Genomic DNA, 22,554 nt, shown 5'->3' with positions numbered 1-22,554 from the left:
CCCGGCATCTGCAGGTAGCCACACCAGAAGCCATTCCTAGGAAGTGCCAGGAAAAGAGGCAGAGCAAGACACGGAAGGGGTGGGTTTTGAGGGAACCACAGTAAGGGATTTGGTCCCATGAGCTGAGCCTGGGCACCACAGCAGCCTGTGAGGTGTGCAGCAATCACCTGAGAGGGCACCGGGCTCAACACCTGTGTTCTGAAGAGGGGAAACTGAGGCCCCAATAGAGGAAGGCTCAGACTAGAAAGATGTCTTAGCAGTTAAGGGGCTTGCCTGAAAAGCCTAATGACCTGGGTGATCCAGGTTTGATTCTCCAGTACCCACATAAAGCCAAATGCACAAAGTGGCACATGCATCTGGAGTTCGTTTGCAGTGCTGGAGGCCCTAGCATTTTCCCTCTCTCTCTCTCTCTCCCTCTCTCTCTGTGTGTGCAAATACATACAAAAATATATTTTTTAAATATTTTAGTTTTATTTATTTATTAGAGAGAGAAAGAGAATGGGCACACCAGGGCCTCTAGCTACTGCAAACAAACTCCAGATGCATGTGCCATCATGTGCACCTGGCTAACGTGGGATCTGGAGAATCAAACCTGGGTCCTTAGGCTTCACTGACAAGTGCCTTAGCCAGCTAGCCACCTCTCCAGCCTCAAAAACATTTTTATGAGAGAGAGAGAGAAGAGAGAGATAGTGAGTGGGCATGACAGGGCCTCCAGCCACTGTAATTGAACTCCAGACTCATGCTCCACCTTGTGCGCATGTGTAAACCTTGCACACTCGCGTCACCTTGTGCACCTGGCTTTCACGGAATCTGGAGAGTTGAACATGGGTCTTTAGGCTTTGCAGGTAAGCCCCTTAACTGCATCTATCCAGCCCCAAAAATATTTTTTTAAAAAGAGAGACAAAGATCCTGGGCATGGTGGCACACACCTTTAATTCCAGCACTCGGGAGGCAGAGGTAGGAGGATCGCTGTGAGTTCAAGGCCACCCTCAGACTACAGAGTGAATATTATAGGTCAGCCTGGGCTAGAGCGAGACCCTACCTCAAAACACCAAAAAGAGAGAGAGGAAGGCTCCAGCCAGGACTATGAAACCTTGATCCCCCATTGCTGGCTGTACCAGTCCTCCTAGACCTCCATCAGGGGATCAGTGAGAAGCTTGCCTTGCTTTCTACACATGCCTGTTCTGGAGATCAAATGAGTAAGAGAGAGAGGGTGACATTTGGGAACTCCTAAATATTGTGCAATGGGTATGAGTGATAGGCAGAGCCTAGACTGACTATTGAAAGTATATATATATATATATATATATATATATATATATATATATATATATATATATATACACATATATATATATATATATATTTATTTATTTATTTATTAAATATATATATTTACCATGGGTTATTGTCTTTAGTTATGGAAGTTGTCAATAAAAAAAAATTAAAAAAATAATAAAAAGCAGCCCTGCCCGGCTGGGAGAGAGACATTTCACCTGATTCGAGGACTCAAGAATGTCGCTGCCTCGGTTCCAGAAAGCTTCGTGTCTCCACAGGTCTGGGCGGATAGACTTTAGAATTCACACCAGCACCCACCCACAGTTGGACAGGGTGCAGGCTCAAGACGGATCTAACTGGGTGAGGTGGGCAAATGCTAAATCCTGCACCTGAAGCAGGCGAGGCCAGCTGAGGTGGGCAAAGCCAGCTGGGATAGGCATGGCAAGAATGACTAGGATCATTCTAAGGTCCCTCCCCACAAGGGCCATCCTGATCCCGCTTAGTGCCAAGAAACTATGTGCCTACTCTGGGAGTGCCACAGGACAGCCCTCTATCAGTCCCATGACCACTTCCATTCTCGTATCTTCCCCGGCCCTTGGCTCACCAAGTTAGCACTCGGCCTGGGAGGCAGCTCCCCTTCCTGGGCCTCACATCAGGGCAGTGGGTTGTCAAGGGCAGCAGGTTAGACTGGGGCCAGTTTGCTTAACTTTTAGGCCAGGGTGATTGAGTGCCAAACCCTCAGGAAACTGGGGGTTGGGGAGACAGCACGAAAGGATGAAACACGGAAGAGGGGATTGTGAAGTCCAGGGGAGACGATTTTGTTTAAGAGAGAGAGGGAAGGAGGCAGAGAGAGAGAAGCAGATAGAGAGAAAGAATGGGCATTCAGGGCCTCTAGTCACGGCAAACAGACTCCAGATGCATGTGCCAACTTGTGCATCTAGTTTACATGGGTCCTGGGGAGTCAAACCTGGCTTTGGCTTTGCAGGCAAATGTCTTGACCACTAACCCATCTTTCCAGCCCAGTAAAATATTCTTTATGCAAGAGTGAGAGAGAGATAGAGAGAGAGAGAGAGAACTGGTGCACCAGGGCCTCTAGCCATTGCAATTGATCTCCAGACATGTGCGCATGTGCAACCTTGCACACTCGCATCACTGTGTGCCTGGCGTATGTGGGACCTGGAGAGTCAAACATGAGTACTTAGGCTTTGCAGGCAAGCACCTTAACCATTAGACCATCTCTCCAGCCCCTGAAATATATATATATATATATATATATATTTTAAAAATGTCCATTTAGCCAGACAACAGCAGCTCCCTCACCCCGACCCAGGGCTCATGACCTCCCCAGCCATAGGCTTTTGATTAGGGTTTTTGTACCAGTCAGGAATGTCCTTATAACAGACATGCCACCATTGCACCAGTTAGCATATTTGGCCTGGCTGGCCAGATGTAAATCTTGCAGGGTCCACTGCTGGTTAAGACAGTTGATAACAGCCGGGCGTGGTGGCACGTACCTTTAATCCCAGCACTTGGGAGGCAGAGATAGGAGGATTGTTGTGAGTTTGAGGACACCCTGAGACTACATAGTGAATTCTAGGTCAGCCTGGGCTAGATCAAGACCTTACCTCAAAAAAGAAAAGAAAAAGAAAAAGAAAGACAGTTGATGACTTTTTCTCCTCCACCTGGCTGCACAGCTCTTTCCAATAGCCTTGATACAACTTAATAAAGCACATGCTGGGCCAGGGAGATGGTTCAGTGGGTCAAGTACTCACCATGGAATCGTGAAGACCTGAATTTTGATTGTGATTTCCAGTGCCCACATAGAAACCAAGCACGGTGGTTTGCCCATAACCCAGCGCTGGGGAGGCAGAGATAGAAAGTCCATGGGGTTTGCTGGAATAGAGAGTCAAACCAAACTAGTGAGCTCCAGATTCAGTGAGACCCTGTCTAAAAAAATAAAACAAAAAATAAGGTGGAGGGCTGGCTAGATTGCTCAGTGGTTAAGGCACTTGCCTGCAAAGCCTAACGATTCAGATTTGATTCCCTCATACCCGTGTAAAGCCAGAAGCACAAAGTGCAAAGTTCATTTGCAGCAGCTGGAGGCCCTGGTGCACTCATTCTCAATCTCTCTCCTTGTAAATAAACAAACGAACAAATAAATAAATAATATTTTAAAACGAAATAAGTGGAGAGTGGCCGAGGAAGATACCTAGAGCAGACCTGTGGCTTCTACATGCACGCGCACGTTGCATGTGAACTCACATGTGCAAACATGTGTGTGTGCCCGATGCACACACACATTCAAAAGTTCAAGAAGAATAATGGACTGAGGAGATGGCTTAGAGGGTAAAGGCACTAGCTTGCAAAGCCTAATGGCCTGGGTTTGATTCCTCAGTACCCACATAAAGCCAGACACAAAAAAAGTGGTGCAAGCATCTGGCATTGGTTTGTAGGGCAAGAGACTCTGGAGTGTCCATACATACACAAATACATACATACACACATGTGCAAATAAATTAATAAATACAATTTTTAAAAATGAAGTTGGGGGAGCCATAGAGAGTTCAGCAGTTAAAGGCACTTGCTTGCAAGGCCTGACAGCTTGGGTTCAATTTTCAGCACCCGCGTAAAGCCCTATGCACTAAGTGGGTCGTTCATCTGGAGTTTATTTGCCATGTGGTAGGAAGCCCTGGAGCACCCACACACCCCCTCTCTGTCTGCCTCCTTCCCTCTGTCTTTCTCACTCAAGTAAATAAATAAGATATTTTGTAAAAGTAATGAACTTGGGGCTGGGGAGCTAGCTCAGTGATTAGGAGCGTTTGCTAAGCCATCCTGACGCGTGGCGTTCGCATCCCCAGCCGATGTCAAACTGGACGCCGCAGCACACACACCTGTGGTCCCAACATGCGATGGAAGCAGAGACAGAAGAATGCCAAAGCTTAGAGGCCAGCAGAGGTGAACAATAGGAGCTCCTGTCTCAAATGAGGAAGGCAAGGGCCAATGGCGCAAGGTCCCCTGACCTCCACACATGCACCTTAACACATGTGTGCCCATATGTAAACATGCTCACATGAGGTATGTGTGGCAAGCATGTTTGTCTCCACCCTGCCTGGCCCTGCGGAATAGGTGCTAGTGTACATTGCTCTTTTTTTTTTTTTTTTTTTTTTTGGTAGGGTCTCACTCTGGCCCAGACTGGCCTGGACTTCACTATGGAGTCTCAGGGTGGCCTGAAACTCACGATGATCCTCCTACCTCTACCTCCCTGAGTGCTGGGATTAAAGGCGTGCGCCACCACACCTGGCCAGATTTCTCTTTTAATAGCTGATAGCACCTCTGATCAGGTAGGCAGCCACCCCATTTGTGTGGTCCCTGAACTTTACTCTTCCCCCTAGTGTTCTTATTAGGTTTGGGTCCAAGAGGTCAGTGGGTCAGGATGTGACAGAGAGCTCTGATGCTAAATACACAGTGGCTCAAATAATTGATTAACGCAAAGGCTCTCTTCCTGTGGCAGAGAACGGGTGGACTGGGTTCTGGTGCTGGGAACCTCTGGGTACATCAGGAGAACACAGCAGAGGCCACAAAGACAAGCCATTTGGCAGAAGGCCCAAGGGGACAGGACAGAGCTTCTGTGATTCCAGAATATGTGGGGCAGCTCCGACTTCTCTGGTCTTTGAAGATGGGGTTGGGGTAGACATCTTCAGGTAGATGGAGACAGGTTATAATGGGACTCCAAGAGCTTACCGGAGATATCTGGGGCCACATGTGTGTCAGTTTATCCGAGAGGGCTTTCCATCAGTCAGCAGTACTGAATGATGACACTTTGAAGTGGTAAGCTTTCTGGGTGGCAGTGTGCAAGGCTACTTTAGCAGGTGAGTTCAAGGTGACCCGAGAGGAGATTCCTTCCAGTCCTGAGACTCTGAAGCTTAGTCTCCTTGGGTCACTGCTGTCTGGAGGAGCAGAAAATTCAGGCTGTGGCCTCCAAGTGCAAATTCAGAGTTCTTTATTGGCAAATTGGTGAGTGAACGGCAATGTGAAACTATAGAAGCCGGATGAAAATGCTGATATCTACTGCTACCCTGAAAATCCGTGGTCCAGATGTCCCTGTGCTATGCTTCCCAGCAGTCCCTGGGAGTGGCGGGGATGCAGAGCCATCCCTTCCTGGGACACCCAGGCCCTGTGAGAGCATGTGCGGCTGTGCTCTGACCAGCCAGCATCTGCAAAGGCTTCTGGCAAATGTGGCTTTAAGTCATGAACATCTCCTGGAATTCCATCCGCTGCAAGCAGTGCCAGTGCAGACTCACGAGGCTCGTTTTTGGTTTTGTGTTGTTGAAATAGGACCTTGCTGGGGAGCTCAGGCTGGCCTGGAACTCATATTCCTCCTGAGTGGTGGGATTATAGGCAGGTGCCCCACACCTGGCTCCTTTAAAATTTTCTTAGCCTTATTGAATGGCCAACCCCTTCCCCAGAATCAAGCTTCCTACCCTTCTATGTGGCCCTTCTCTCCCTGACCCCCCAAAAAATCATAGTTTCAATGCTTTCAACATTCCAGATTTTAATCTTTCAGGTTGTGATTTTTAGTATTTTAAACTTTAGTAATTTTGATTTTGGGGGTTTCAATTTAAAAAAAATTATTTATTTGAGAGCAACAGACAGAAAGAGAGAGAAAGAGGCAGAGAAAGAGAGAGAGAATGGGCGCACCAGGGCCTCCAGCCACTGCAAACGTATTACAGATGCATGCGCCAACTTGTGCATCTGGCTTATGTGGGTCCTGGGGAATTGAGCTTTGAACCAGGGTCCTTAGTTTTCACAAGCAAGCCCTTAACCACTAAGTCATCTCTCCAGCCTGGGATTTCAATTTTTTTTTTTTTTTCTTTTTCAAGGTAGGGTCTCACTCTAGCGCAGGCTGACCTGGAATTTACTATGGAGTCTCAGGGTGGCCTTGAACTCATGGCAATCCTCCTACCTCTGCGCCCCGAGTGCTGGGATTAAAGGCAGGCGCCACCACACCTGGCTCAATTTTTTTAATAATATTTTTATTTCATGGCAAGAAGAGTGAGTGAGAGAAGAGAGACAGAGAGAATGGGAGCCCCAGAGCCTCCAGCTGCTGCAAATGAACTCCAGATGTATGCTCCACTTTGCGCATCTGGCTTTATGTGGGTTCTGGAGAATTGGACCCGGGTCATTATGCTTTGCAAGCAAGCACCTTAACCACTGAACAATCACTCCAGCCCTGGAATTTCAATTTTTAAATATATATTTTTTAATTTATTTGCAAACTGACATGGGGGATGGTGGGCGGATGAGCACCCACCACTGGAAATCGACTCCAGACACATATGCCACTTTGTGCATCTGGCTTCATGCGGGTGATCGGGAATCAAAGCCTGGCCATCAGGTTTTGCAAGTCAGTGCTTTTAACCGCTGAGCAATCTCCCCAGCCTGCGATTTCAATATTTAAGATTATGTCACTTAGGACTGTCCCTTGAGATTACGATTGGTACCACACCAGTCCAACCTGCCTTCTTCCTTCCCCATCTTTTGTCACCCAGCGCCACAGTCATGGCTCACAACCCCTCTGCTTTCTCAGCCTCCTGGCCCCATTCATCTCTTTCCCCACGTGAGCTTCCCTCAGTACATTTCTTTCAAGCTAATCCTGCCTGGGTGCCTGCTTCCTGAAGGAGGCTGATGAGCACCCCACCCCGGCCGCTCCTCACGGCAACCCGCCCTGCCTCTCTGCCCTTGCCACCTACGAGAGCAGAGGAGCCACCATGCCTCTACGGACTTCACCCAGGCAGCTCACAAGTAGGGTTACGGCATGAGTGGCATCCCGGGTTCTGTGCCAGTTGCTCACCTAGGTGGTGCCCACTTCCCTGCTCTACCCGAGTTTCCCACATGAAGCCAGCTGCACAAAGTGGCATATGTGTCTGGAGTCCATTTCCAGTGGCAAGAGGCCCTGGGGTGCTCATCCGCCCACCATCCCCCATGTCAGCTTGGAAATAAATTAAAAAACATATATATTTAAAAATTGAAATCCCATGGGGCTGGAGAGATGGCTTAGCGGTTAAGCACTTGCCTGTGAAGCCTAAGGACCCCGGTTCGAGGCTCGGTTCCCCAGGTCCCACGTTAGCCAGATGCACAAGGGGGCGCACGCGTCTGGAGTTCGTTTGCAGAGGCTGGAAGCCCTGGCGCGCCCATTCTCTCTCTCTCCCTCTATCTGTCTTTCTCTCTGTGTCTGTCGCTCTCAAATAAATAAAAAATGAACAAAAAATATTTAAAAAAAATTGAAATTCCAGGGCTGGAGAGATTGTTCAGCGGTTAAGGTGCTTGCTTGCAAAGCGTAATGACCCGGGTCCAATTCCTCAGAACCCACATAAATCCAGATGCGCAAAGTAGAGCGTACATCTGGGGTTCATTTGCAGCAGCTGGAGGCTCTGACCCTCGTGGGTGCGAGGGTCCCAGCATATGTCCCCCACTGGTCTGTTCCCTCTGGGGCAGGCTGTCCCTGCTCTGCAGGCTACTCCTAGCAATGCTTCAGTAGTGACCCCACGGGCCTGGGGAGAAACCCCCCGTTACCTGATACTCTTTTGGGGGTCAAAGATTGGCTTGCGGGACACCCATACTATCATTGCAGAGTGTCACCCAGGGCCTTACACCACAGAAGATAATGTCCGCTGTGTTGGAGATTGCAGCTGGTTCCTCTGGAGGGCCAGGAAGGAGGGCTCTGTCCCAGGCTGTCTTCTCCCTACATCTCTTCACGTCACTGTCCTCCTATGCTGACCTGTCTGTGTTAGGTCCCTATGTTTTTCTTTAAAAAAAAAAAAAATTTTATTTGCCAGGTGTGGTGGCACACGCCTTTAATCCTCAAACTCATATGCTGGAAGCTCAATGCCTGGTGGGGCGGTGCTGGAGGTTTAGAAGGTGGGGCCGGACAAGTTATGGAGCCAGCCTAGTGCCTGCCAACAGATGGGTAAAGAGAATGTAAATGTACACAAGGGGCTTTGGTTCAGCCATAAAGAAAAATTAAATCCTGGTCTATTAAGGCAAGTGGATGGAATTGGAGATTGCCATTATAGCAGACAGCCTCAGGTCGCTGAGATGAGCTTCCAAACCAGGCCCGGTTATGGCAGAAGGGGTATTTACTAAAGCTTACAGATCCAGGGGAAGTTCCATAATGGCAGAAGAAGCTGGCCTCTCTTCACAGGTCCAAGTGGAGAAAAGCCCCAAGCCAAAAAAAAAAAAAAAAAAAAGCCACAGCAACTCCAGGCGCTTTGCATATCTTTAGACTGGACTCGTATATCCACCACCACACCATAGGGCTGGACTCTAAGATCCGCCCAGTGACACCTCCTCCAACCAGGTGGCCGCAGATCCAAACTACAAACCAATAAAACACTGAATATATTGGGGGCCATCTATTCAAACTACCACAGTCATGCAGGCAAAATAATTCAGATTCAGAAAGACAAATTTAGCATGTTTTCTCTCATATGTGGAAACTAGATTTTTTTTAAAAAAGATGCGAAAATAGCCAGGTGTGGTGGAGCACACCTTTAATCCCAGCACTCGGGAGGCAGAGGTAGAAGGATCGCCGTGAGTTCGAGGCCACCCTGACCACATAGTGAATTCCAGGTCAGCCTGGACTACAGTGAGACTCTACCTCAAAAAACAAACAAGCAAACAAAAGATGGGAAAATGGAAGGGAGAATATTTAAAAAGAGAAAGGGAGCAGCAGGAGACAGCAAGTAGGGAGAAAGGAGAGTTGAAGGCTAAATATAAGTAAGGAACGTTATTATGAAGGTAGGAAATTCAAAATAAAGCTAGGTATGATGGCACATACCAGGACTGATACGTTAAGACAGGAGGAGTGTGACTTCTATATTAAACATTTTTAATATTTTATTTTATTGATTTGGGCATGCCAGGGCCTGTAGCCACCGCAAACAAACTTCAGACACATGCTCCACCCTGTGCATCTGGCTTTATGTGGGTACTGGGGAATCAAACCTGGGTCCTTTGGCTTTGCAGGTAAGCACGTTAACTACTAAGCCATCCCTCCAGAGGAGTGTAAGTTTGATGCCAGCATAGATGTCACGGTGAGACCTTGTCTCCAAAAATAACAAAGAAAATGTCCTAATGAAATATATTATTTTGTACAATTAATATGTGCTAATTAAAAAAATAAAAAATATGAGCTGGGTGTGGTGGCGCACGTCTTTAATCCCAGCATTCAGGAGGCAGAGGTAGGAGGATCGCTATGAGTTTGAGGCCAGCCTGAGACTACGTGAATTCCAGGTCAGCCTGGGCCAGAGTGAGACCCTACCTCAAAAAACCAAAAAGAGATAAAGAAAGAAAATAAAAGGGCAGGGCTTAGTGGAAGGTAACCAGGTCACCACAGTGCCATCGTCACTAATGGAGTGGGGTGGCTGATCGCTCTTGAGTAGGTTATCACAAAGCAAGGCTACCCAACAGGCTTGTCTTCTTTTGCACACAGCCATGTCTGGTACTGCTTCTCTGCCATTTGTGATGTAGCCAAGGGTCAATGCCAGGTGCACCATGCTATTGGACAGTTCAGGTACCACAATCTCGACTCAAGTAACCCCCCCTTTTATATGTTTAGATTTTAATTTTTTTAAGAAAAATTTCAAAATATTTTTACTTATTTATTTATCTGACAGAGAGAGGGGGGAGAGAGAGAGAGAAAATGGGTGTGCCAGGGCCTCCAGCCACTACAAACTCCAAATTTTGTGCCACCTTGTGCATCTGGCTAACGTGGGTCCTTTGGCTTTGCAGGCAAAGGCCTTAACCGCTAAGTCCTCAAATGAACCTCTTTATGAAGTGCCCACTGGCCAGTTCTCACCTCTGCAAGCTCTCACATGGTGGCGGTCAGGTGGCAGCTGGGGCACCTCAAGTCCTCCCTGCTCACATGCCTAACAGACAGGGTGGCAGCTGGAACACAGGCATGTGGCCTCCCCCTACCGCCTGGGCTTCCTGGCAACGTAGCCGCAGCGTGAGGAATCAAAGCCCAGGGCTGAGGGCCTGGTGGGAGCCGTCCTAGACCCCAGAGGACAGGCAGCCTTGCTTCTCTCGTGTCCTACGGGTCAAAGTCAGGCCCCGAGGCCAGCCCAAGTTCCCTTAATCCCAGGAATGACAACGAATTTATGGGCATGTTTTAAAACCACCACACCAGGAAACCACTCAGTCATTGTCCCCCCAAGTCTAGAAGGAGTCCTGTGTCTCACGTGGGGACCTAAGCCCAAGCACTGTGGGGGGGGGGGTAGCGTAGAGCTAGGGAACTTGCTTAGCATGAACAAGGCCCTGGTCCCATTCCTAGCACTGCCCCCACCACAAAAAGAAGGAAAAATGGGCTGGAGAGATGGCTTAGCGGTTAAGCTCTTGCCTGTGAAGCCTAAGGACCCCGGTTCGAGGCTCGGTTCCCCAGGTCCCACGTTAGCCAGATGCACAAGGGGGCGCACGTGTCTGGAGTTCGTTTGCAGAGGCTGGAAACTCTGGCGTGCCCATTCTCTCTCTCTCTCTCTCTCTATCTGTCTTTCTCTCTGTGTCTGTCACTCTCAAATAAATAAATAAATAAAATTTAAAAAAAAAAAGAAGGAAAGAAAGAAAGAAAGAAAGAAAGAAAGAAAGAAAGAAAGAAAGAAAGAAAGAAAGAGAGGGAAAAGAAAAAGAAAAAATTAAAGAAGAAGCTCCAGTGAGAGGGGGTCCTGGGGGAGGCTGTGCCTACTGGAGGGCACCAGCAGCTGCTTTGACAGCCTCAGAGCTGCCACCAGTAGGGAGCCACACTCAGCCAGAGAAAGCCGGCGGGTGTTGTGAGTAGCGTGGACGCGTGGGGCAGCCACTGTGAGCGCTGCTGGAGACAAGGGACACAGTGCAGCTAACTCAGGTGTCCCCTTGCGGTCTGGCCACGCACGCATAAACACTGCACAATGAGAAACCCTGAACTGGCAAAATCAGGGGGCCCGGAGAAGCACCTCCATGCGACTGGCTGGCCATGTCCCACACCAGTCCTGGCTGCGTGGGCATTTCTCTAGAACAGCCATCAGGAGTGGTGACTCCCTCTCTGTCCCAATACTCCATGACCCAGCTTTCTCCTTGCCGGGGTGGCCCAGGAGGATGTGATCTCACTGCTGAGGTCCTGACAAGAGGCTCCCAAGGCTGCACACCACGGCTATTGCCAGAAATATCAGACCAGCTTTCGCTGTGGTCTCCCTACCTCAGGCCAGTTAGTTTAACATTCACATTATCTGCCTGTGACTTTTGCCAGAAGAGAACCCTGCCTCCCGAGGGGTTAGGGCACATGCCCCCCTTGGACACCACTCTGTTGCTGCTGCATGAGCCATGGAGAGCCATGGACTGTAGGACAGATAGCCTGGCTCCCCCCTTGTTTCCTTGGTGACTTTTGGGGCATCACTTTGCATGGTGATGATTGGAGCACCCTCAGAGGGTTGCTGTGGGATGCAGAGACCACAGTTCAAGTGTTCCGAGTGGAAAACGGGGCAGAGAAAAGTCAGAAGTGATCCTGTGTGGCAGTTTGAATGCATAACCCTCAATATATTCAGGATTTTATGGCAGCTTGTAATTTAGATCTGTAGCCGCCTAGTTGCAAGAGGCGTCACTGGACCGATCTTACGTTCCAGCCCTAAGGCGTGGTGGTGGATCTGGAATTCCAGTCTGAAGATACACCAAGGGCCTGAGATCTGCCTGGTGTCCCTGAAGTGTGCTTGCTTGGTGGTACTGGTGTGGCTTGTGGCTTCTCTCTCTCTGCCTGGTTCCTGTGAAGGCAGGCCAGCTTCATCTGCCATTATGGAACTTGCCCTGCTTAATGATAAAATAAATCACTAAATAAATCCATTCCTCCATCACCCTGCCTGGTTTGGAAGTTCATCTCAACAACCTGAGGCAGTCTACTACCTCCTGGACCCTCCTCTTGGCCTAGGTCAGCTTCTCAGTCAGCCCAGCTGCTGAGCCCGTGACGAGATGGCTTAGGTCAACATGTCTTTGTCACCCTAACTCTCTACAAGAGTGACAGAGGGGCTGTTCTTGGGTTTCTTTGCTTGCTTGAGGGGTCCGCCTGCTACCTGTAGGAATGGATGTGGTTCACCCCCACCACCAACCCCAGACTAGAACTTGCAGGGCTGCTATGAGAGGAACTGAACCTGGTGTGGAAAGTTCGGCAGGGAGAGGGGAAGGAAACTGTGGGTCTGGGGTGCAGGCAGCCGTCTTAGACCTCTCTGGTCTCAGCCCATGAGGAACTATGGCTGGATCGCTCTTTGCTCAGCCTGTCCCGTCTCCACCCACCGACTACTGTGTAAGAGCCTTGTTTGCTCCTGCCTGGCGCCAGCCTGGCCCCTGGGCTCAGCAGCTCCTCAGGGGCTGTCCCCACAAGCCGGTCCTCCAACAAAGGGCCAGTGTCCTCTGAGGGCAGGTGCCGCCCAGGCAGGACAGCAGCCAGGCCTGTCAGGGAGCTCTGGGTGGTCAGAGTCAGAGCAGTGACGGGCCCCGGGCAGGCAGAGGACAGGGGCCAGTGGGCTCTTTGTGGGCGAGTTGGCTTTGAGCCACTGCCCCTGGGAAAAGGTCAGGCAGGGGACAGGTGGAGGCTGTCTGAGTGGCTGAGAGACGTCTGCCAAGCTGATGTGCAGAGGCCAGAGAGGGGCCTGCTACGGGGACAGTAGGCTCTCTGCCCTCCCCATCCTCAGCCTCAGGTTTCTTTCTCAAGCATCCAGGAACCAGCTTGACCTGAGACCCAGCAATGATGAGCTGAAGGTTACCCCATTTTCCCTCCAAGAAGGGAATTGGCTTCCACATGGAAGTCTGTGTTCCCCAATCCCTTGTCCCCTTCAGTGTCTGGGGGTTCTTTCTCAGCCTGCTCCGTGGGCCTGTAAAACTCCTGGGCACTTCCAGTGCCCACTTCCTGGCTATCAGAATGGGTCCCGCAGGGGCAGCCCTCCCTCACAATGGGTCGACCAGTGATGCCCACTGGGGAACACTTATCTGAATGCAGCCTGGTCACAGTGGAGGGGCAGTGCTGCCCACCATTGCAGATTACATCGAATAATGGCTGGACAGCCAAAGCGGTGGGGCTGAGAACCATCTTTTCTACATGCAGCTTAGTCTTGTGGGAACTGGACTCTATAACTACTGGTAGAAATATCACAGAACAAGCCCAAATACAGGGAAGTTTTAGAGAATAATGAGTGATAACATAGATTCTAGGGTAACAGAGAGGGAGACAGAGACCTGTGAGGCTTGTGTATATGTTATAGCTTGGGGTCTTGTAGACTTACCATCCATCATTATCTACCTCACCGTGGTGGCAATAAATATTGGGGAGCGCAGTGGACAGATGGAGGGAGATGGAGTGAGCGGATGGATAGGTTAGTGGGTGGGAAGATGGATGGGTAAGTGGGCAGGTAAATTGATGGACCTATGGCTGCATGGAACAGCCTGGATCGACTCAACTCAAATACAGGGAGGACAGGGTGGAAGCTGACATAACCCTGGTCAGCGCAAAACCTAGGCTTCACAAAGGCGGTCTGCAGAGAATACACAAAGGCCTCCAGAGAAGAGATGGACAGCTTAGAGTTCCACTAACCTCTATCATCAAATGACTCAGTAAGAAAATCAGGTCGAGACAGAGTGTAGCGGAGTTGGCAGAGTGTTTCATAGCATGGATACAGCCCTAAGTTCCATCCCCGGCACCAGGTAAACTGGGTGTGGTGGTGCGTACCTGTAATCCCAGCACCCAGGAGGTAGAGGATACCTGGGCTTCAGGAGACCCTGTCTAAAACAAAGGAAGGAAGGAAGGAAGGAAGGAAGAAAAGAAAGAGCTGGAGAGACGGCTCAGCAGTTCAGAGCACTTCCTGTGCAAGCTTAAAGTCCTGAGGAGGTCTGGACTGCCCGAGTTAGTACCTCCAGATCCCACGTAAGCAGCTGGGCATGGCTTTGCCTATAACCTCAGTCCTGCAGGGGAGCTGAACCCTCCACAACTCTGGAATCAGTAGACACTCGGGTTCAAAACAAGACCAGGCGAAGAGTGATGGAGTGGGACACCTGACATTCTGCTCTGGCCACAGTAGGCGAGCACCCCCCATCATAGGAGAGCATTTGGGGTGTCACATCACACCACATATACAGAGAAAGAGAAAGAGAGAGACCATATTACATACACACTACACATACAAGCATATAAGCAGAGAGAAAGAAGGAAGGAAGGAAGGAAGGAAGGAAGGAAGGAAGGAAGGAAGGAAGGAAGGAAGGAAGGAGGGAAGGAGGGAAGGAAGGAAGGAAAGAGAATGGCATGGTGGTTCGTGCAGCACTCGGGAGGATAGAGTCAGAGGACAGGCATGAGTTCAAGGTCAACCTGTGCAGCAGAGTGAGTTCCACATTATCCTGGGCTAGAGTGAGACCCTGCTTCAAAAAAAGAAGAAGGAAGGAAGGAAAGAAAGAAAGAAAGAAGAAAGGAAAATAACAAAATGAGGATAGGAAATAAAGCCACAAAGTGGGAGGAGATGCTTATGATGCATCCATCTGACCAAAGGCCTATCTAGAGTAAACATAGAACTACCATAAATCAACACAAAAAGGCAAACAGTCCTGTAGATAGCAGGAGGTGACTGGGCAGGCACTGCACACTGCACACCATACCCATGTGACTTGAGAGCATGTGAGAAGGTCCTCAGCTCCCTTAGTCATCAGAGAAAGCAACAGCCAATAAGGGTACCATTAGATGCCACCAGAAAGGCTAAAGTGAGCAAGGGCTGGCTGCGTGTGGCGTGTGGAGCTTCTCCCCATTGCTAGTGTGAGTATACGTCAGTACAGTAACTACAGAAAACTGACTGGCAGTTGACTAATAAAGCCTCCCCCCCCCCAAATGCCCAGAAATTCCTCCCAGGCATATGCTCAAGAGAAGTGAATATGTACATCCACACAAACACTATAGAAAAATAAGCAAAAGTCTAAACTGGAAACAGCCCAAATGTTTGTGCACAGTAAGATGTTTTGGTGATACCTGCATTGTGGTACTTCCACATGGTGGAAAGAAAAGAAAAGAAAGAGTGAGAGAGAGAAAGAGAGAGAGAGAGAGAGAGAGAGAGAGAGAGAGCAAACACACGACCAAAGGCTATAGCTACAAGGAAGAAACTCACAGGCATTATATAGAGAAGGAAAATGGCTCATGTAAACTCTATACACTACTCAGAAGCACAGCAGGTAAAAGTAACCTGTGGTGACAAAAGTCAGAACAGTGATTCCTCTGGGGAAGGGACTGTCTGACAGGGGACACAGAGAGGCCTTCTGGATACCTGGGAGTGCCTCCATCTTGATCTGAGTGGTGTGTGTGGAAGAGAGAGAGAGAGAGTTCATCAGACTTGATGTTGAAGACACGTCCTCTCCTATTTTCATATAAGACCTCAATAAAACATTTACAGGACATTCCTCTATTCTGGAAGAATCCAGTGTGCTGTGTGGAAGAAAGAGGGAAAGGGAAGAGCTTGGAGGAGGTTATATCCCCCTTCAAACCATTCTCATGATTGAGACCAAAGCATCTCGGGGTAAGGAGCTGTGAGAGGCATCTCGGGGTAAGGAGCTGTGAGAAGGCATCTCGGGGTAAGGAGCTGTGAGAAGGCATCTCGGGGTAAGGAGCTGTGTGAGAAGAGACTCAGTTTTTTTTCTGAGGCTAGGGAGCTGGACTGGATGATGATTGACTAAGAGGAAACTTTTGTGGGGAAGTTCGTGGGATGGGGAAGATCATAACAGGTGACAAACACTGGAGACTTTCCCGCTGGCTACACCCCAGGGATGCACACCTCACCAGCAAGGCATGCAGGTGGAGCCAGGAGGCTGGGGGCATCTGTGCCTCATTCCTGGCCCCATGTCCCCCCATTCACCGGCTTAATATTGATCCTAACTGTAGTGGGGTGCTAGGGGTTCAGGAAAGTCCTTGAACCCCGAATCCTAGATTCATGCCAAATTTTTAAAATTAAGTTATTACTTTATGAGAAAGAGACAAGTAGAGAGAGAGGGAGAGAGAGAATGGGCATGCTAAGGCCTGAAGTTACTATAAACTAACTCCAGACACATGTACTACCTTGTGCATCTGGCTTACATGGGCCCTGGGGAATCGAACCTGAGTCCGTAGGCTTCTTACTTTCAGGGACCCCAGTCCCCCTAAATAACAAAGCTGCCCGGCTCCTTGTCATAACAACCCTCCTAGGACTTAGGGAGGATCAGGTTGGTCATGGTCTAGGTTGGTCACCGTGCCCACTGGGTGGGGAACAGGTGGGGAATGGGGCCCAGCCTTCCTCCTTGTTGAAACCTCAGTGTCTGGAATGCAGGAAGGGAGCTACAGCTCCAGGCGGCTCTCCCACGGGCCTGGGGAGTGCAGAGCACCCTAACCACCCATGGTTTCAGGGACCTAGCAGTCCCATGCTCCCTCTCCAGCAGCAGACCCATCTGGCAGGCCCGAGGGCTCTGGCTGCTGACATCACAGAGCTGAGGTCACCTGGGCCAGTCCTCCCATGAGTCAGGTTATGTCACAAGATGCTGAAACAGGTTGACAGATTGTGAAACCTCCCAGTTGGAAGAGTGGTTGGGGCTTGGCCCTGTCAGGCAGGAAACCCGTAGATGGTGTAGGACTGGACTAAGGAGTCTTCACAGATGCCCAAAGAGGAGACCATGCTGGGTGTGTGGCGCACGCCTTTAACCCCAGCACTCGAGAGGCAGAGGCAGGAGGATCGCCATGAGTTTGAGGCCACCCTGAGAATACATAGTGGACTCCAGGTCAGCCTGGGCTAGAGTGAGCCCCTACCTCAAAAACCAAAGGGGCAGGGGTAAGAGGAGACCATGAGTGCTCCTTGCCACCTCCTCCAGAGAGCCAGTAGATGCTGCCAACACACCTCCCAAGCTCTCCTCTCGTTCTCCCGTCTTCTCCACCTGGAGCACCATTGGGACTTCAGGAGGTTCCCCAGTGCCAACGCCTCCAGCTTTCCGCCTTCTGTCTACCCTTCAGTTCTGCCAGATGCGCAGCCCCTTCCTTTAGTCAGGGATTACTGACCTTCGAGACACTGACCTTTGACAAATGCATTCTCCTCTACCAATAACGGCCCAGTCCGAGGGTGTACTGCATCTGTCCCCCAGAAAGGTGCCTTGCACCCAATTCCGAGAAGCCAACCTGTACCTTCGACAACCTCTGGGCTGGCCTCCACTCAAGATATGAGTTTTTCAAGTTTTTAAGTATCACCAAAAAAAGAGCCACTGTATTTATCGCTGGCACAGCGCTCCTCTATAAATGCCTGGCTTGCCTCATTGTCATTCCTCTTCTCGCCCTCATCGGTCCTCTGTGACATGGAATTACTGGAGTGTACAACAGAGCCACCTATAACTTCACACAAAATTGTCAAACTTTCCCAAAATGGCTGTACCATGGAAACCTCCCTACAGGAATCTCTGAGGGTTCTGGTAGCTCCCCATGCACGCCAGTAGTGGGTGTTACCAATCTTATGACTTTAGCCATCAGAGGATCTTTTTCAAAACCACGTGTGGGGCTGGAGAGAAGGCTCACCTGTTACATGTGCTTCCGGGGTAAGTATAAGAGTCTAAGAGTCCCTGAGTCTGACCTGAGTTCGAATCTCCAGAACCCAAGTAAACAGCTGGGTGTGGTCACACACCTCTGGACCTCCAGTCCTGTGGGGAATAGAGACAGAAGAGTTGCTGGGACTCCCAAGTCAGTAAGAGACTCAGGTATGAGGAAAAACAAACAAACAAACAATAACAACAGGGGGTGAGTGATGAAGGGCCACACCTGGTGTTTTCTTCTGGCTGCTACAGGCCCGGGGGTGGGGGGGGGCTGGACGGCTGCTGCTCCCGTGCATGCACCTCACCCTCCACACGACATACTTCACACTTGCCAAAAAAGCAAATTAAAACAAAAACCCTGTCTGAACATCCCAGATGACCATCGACTGGCAATTGAATAAACCAAGGTGGTAAATCCATACAGCAGAATCTAATTCAGCAAGAAAAAGAAATGGACTATGAGCCAGATGGAGCAGCGCACACCTTTAACCCCAGCACTCGGGAGGCAGAGGCAGGAGGATCGCCGTGAGTTCGAGGCCACCCTGAGCATACATAGTGAATTCTGGGTCAGCCTGGACTTGAGTGAGACTCTACCTCAAAAAAAAAGGGGGGTGCAGGAGAGATGGCTTAGCAGTTAAAGAGCTTGCTTGTGAAGCCAAAGGACCTAGGTCTGATTCCCCAGGACCCACGTAATCCAGATGCACAAGGGGGCGCATGTGTCTGGAGTTTGTTTGCAGTGGCTAGAGGCCCTGGTGCACCCATTCTCCCTCTGTTTACTCTCTCTCTCTGCTTGCAAATAAAATTTTTAAAAAAGAAAAAGAATAAAATAGAAGTGGAATATGGATTCATGAACCACATGGATGAACCTTGCCAACAGGCTAAATGAGTAATCCACAGAAGGCTGCATGTTACGTAACTCCACTGAGAAGCAATGTTCCAAACAGCAGATCTGGCATCAGAAAGTGGACTAGGGCTTGCAGATGGCTTTGGGGGTACAAGGGCTGGAACTCAATGTGAGTGGGGACAGGTAGGGTTTCTTTTTAGGGTAATTAAATTTTCTATTTCAAAAATTGTATTTATTTATTTGCAAGGGAGAGAGAATGAGGGAAGGATAGAAGGAAGTGGGAACACACACATACACACACACACACACACACAGAGAGAGAGAGAGAGAGAGAGAGAGAGAGAGAGAGAGAGAGAGAGAGAGAAATGGAGCCAGAACAAACGACATATACCATTTTGTACATCTTGCTTTACATGGGTACTGGGGAGTTGAGCCTGGGCCATCTGGTTTTGTAAGAAAGCACCTGTAACCACTGAGCCATCTCTCCAGCCCCTAATGTAATTTTTTAAATGTGTGTGTGTGTGTGTGTGTGTGTGTGTGTGTGTGTGTGTGTAAGCCAGAGGCCAGTCTCAGGTGTAGTTTGTCAAGAATGTCATCTACATACTACCAGACCTGGCATTTTTGTGTAGGTTCTGGGGATCAAACTCAGATCCTTGTAGTTTTAGGATGAACATTCTATTCAGTGAGCTATCTCCCCAGCTGAAATGAAATTTTCTAAAACTCCTGACCAAGTGACTGAGGAGAAGGCCCAGGCCCCAGAGACCTCCCCTTCCTACCGAAGGCCCGCCCTTCACCCTCCGCTGTCGCTGTCTGTTAGGTCTAACGTCACAGTCAAGAGCTACTGACCCACCAGGACCGGCTGAGACCAAGGGAGAGGAAGCAGAGGACTCGCTGCCCCAACCTGATTGATGGACGCTTAGATGGTACTGAGACCCATAGAGCCAACCTACAGCCACATCTCAGCGGAGACTGGAAACATTTCCTGGTGCGGGGACACAGGGAATCCTCTAGCTTCAGACATGGCCTGGCCACAGTGAATGGCCCAGGGCAGGCACTGAAACAAGGCAGCTTCCTCTCACAGGACAACGGAGTGATGTCATTGCAATCCAGCCACTCTTTTCTCAGTGCCTCGTGACCTCGTCTGGACACTGAGCACTCTGTCTTTGTCTCCTCTCCTCGCCACGACTTGCTGAGCAGGGAAGATGAGCAAGTCGATGCGACCAGAATTTCAAGAAGGTTCTATAAACCATGGAGGATGGCATCATCCTGGCTTCTGATGCCCAGAAGAATGGTGGCCTGGTCCTTGCCCTCACGAAGTCCCCAGCCTTGGCCAGGAGATGCCCTGCTGACGTGCGAGAGCCCAGAAGAAGGACAGTGGGAATGGCAGCACCCCCTCCCCCCATGGGAAGGCAGAGCAGATGGGAGGAAGTGCAAGGCGCTTTGCTAAGGAGGGGACCACCACCCAGCCGCTTATTTGCTGTGTCCCTAGTGCCTAAAATAGAGCCCAGCACGTGGCAGGCGCCTAATCATCACGTTTCCTGAAAGAATGAGCAAATGAATGAGTAATCCAGAGGAGTAGGCAGTCAGGCGGGCTGGACCACTAAAGATGAGTCAGAGATGCGAAGGACGCATCCCAGGGAGAAGAAACAACGTGTGCAGATGCTCAGGGGGGAGATGGTCCATATCCCACCCGGAAACGTCAGAAAGGCCACTGCGCCCGTAGAAGAGGGAGTCAGCAGTGATCAGTCTGGCTTTGGGAGCCTGGAGATGTCCTGAGGACATCGTGGGGGTGGCGGAGCGCACCACGAGAAGCTAGTAGTTGGAAGCACTGGCTTAGTTGTTTGTTTGTTTTTTTAAGCAGCTTTTGTAAGATACAATTCATAGACCGTACACTTCAGCCATTTGGCATTTAATTCAGGTTAGGGATCTAGTTCAGTGGTAGAGCACTTGCCTAGCATACACAAGGCCCTGGGTTGACTCCCCAGCCTACAAAAAAAGGAAAAAAAAAAAAAAAGGTATCTACTTCCATGGCTTTTATTATATTCACAATAAGGATCAGCTACCTGGCTTTCTGTCCCTGTCCCCATTCTGCCATGAGGAGCTCTCATGACCTCCGTCGGCACTACTGGCTCCTGGCACTTCCTCCTCCTCTAAAGGTACCAAAGGTCCGGGGACAAGCATCTCCTTTTGACCTCTTCCTGCCCCTAGAGATATGAGGCTCTGGGACAGACGCGTCTCTCTCCATCTGCGCCACCAGCGATGGGCCTTGCTCAGCTCAAAAGCCACAATAAGGGAGAATCTGCTGCCTCTGGACTCAGTAGGAAACATGGCTACACTCTGGAGATATGACCCATGTCACTGGCTCTGATGCCCCAGACAAACCCTAGGCCTACTCAGCCGGCTCCATCCGCTCCTAGCACCTTGCTTTTACCTGACCACAGGGACACTTTCGATGTGTGGACCACCCAGTCACCTGCCCCCAAAGCCTAGCTCCAGGTGGCAGATTTGAGATGTGAAATCTTATCATCCAAGCAGCTGGATGCTTGGGAATAAAATCTCTTGCAAAACTTGTCACTTCAGTGTTGGTTGTAAGTTGCAATGGCCAAAACAGGCCAGGTTGAGTGTTGCAGTCCGCTTCGCATTGCTGGTAGAAATCACCCAACCAAGAGCAGCTTCTGGGAAAAAGAGATTTATTTTGGCTTACAGGCTCGAGGGGAAGCTCCACGATGGCAGGGGAAAACGATGGCATGAGCAGAGGGTGGACATCATCCCCTGGCCAACAGAAGGTGGATCACAGCAACAGGAGGGTGTGCCCAAACACTGGCAAGGGAAAACTGGCTTTAATACCCATAAACCCGCCCCCAACAATACACTCCCTCCAGGAGGCATTAATTCCCAAATCTCCATCAGCTGGGAACCTAGCATTCAGAACAACTAGGTTTATGGGGGACACCTGAATCAAACCACCACATTGAGTAACAGGCAAAACCATCTCCCAGACTTCAGCTCCAGCTTCCTACCTTCCTGCCAGTTGACAGCACTGTGACAATGCTGAAGAGGGTGGGTGAGGGTGACAGTTCAAAGTCTCCAAGATGCTAAGGAGTGGAAACACATATTCTCCAAAAGCTTCTAGAAGCTTCCATTGGCACCACCAGCCATTTTTCTCTATCTCTTGCCAACATCCCCTCTTTCCTCACAGGCATAGCGATACTGGGTGCCCTTCAGGTATCTTGCTTGGACCGGCCTTGGGGAGGTGACATCCCCGCCCCTCCCTGAGGTATCCCTTTCTGAGATGGCATGGCTTGGGCATGTGTTCAGTGAAAAAGGTGGGACTCCTTCCAAGGGAAGGCCTCGCTGGCCCATGGTGGCACGGTGCCCCAGAGCAGCAACTTTGAGCAATAGCTATGGCTTGCTCGGCTTTGCAATTCTCTCTCATGGTGTCATGCGGTCTCGGTCATAGTGTGGGTGATTCACTCACAGGTGACCTCACTCACAGGTTTGGTGAAAAGACGCGGGCAGTCTGGGCAGCTGGCTCTGTGGGCATATTTGCCATTCTACATGGTCTCTTCATGTGGGCTTTCCACACCACAGTTTCTGAGTGCCATACTTGAACATGGGGCGAAAGTGACCAGATCTATAGAGGGTTTTGAGTATGTGTGATGGTGAGTGTGTATGTTGTGTTCATGTGTGTGCATGTCAGGGCATGCGTTGATCCTCCCCTTCCACCGGCAGAGTCTTGTTCACTGCTGTGCTGGCCAGGTTAGACGGTCTAGGAACTTCCAGGGTTACCGAATGTAAATTCCTCCCCACTGAAATCAGTAAACAGCTATTGCCAGCTTGCTCAA

Source organism: Jaculus jaculus, chromosome 18 (genome assembly GCF_020740685.1).
Source record: "Jaculus jaculus isolate mJacJac1 chromosome 18, mJacJac1.mat.Y.cur, whole genome shotgun sequence".
Classification (NCBI taxonomy): Eukaryota; Metazoa; Chordata; class Mammalia; order Rodentia; family Dipodidae; genus Jaculus; species Jaculus jaculus.
The sequence above is the reverse complement of the archived record's forward strand: the minus strand, read 5'-3'. Positions refer to the sequence as shown.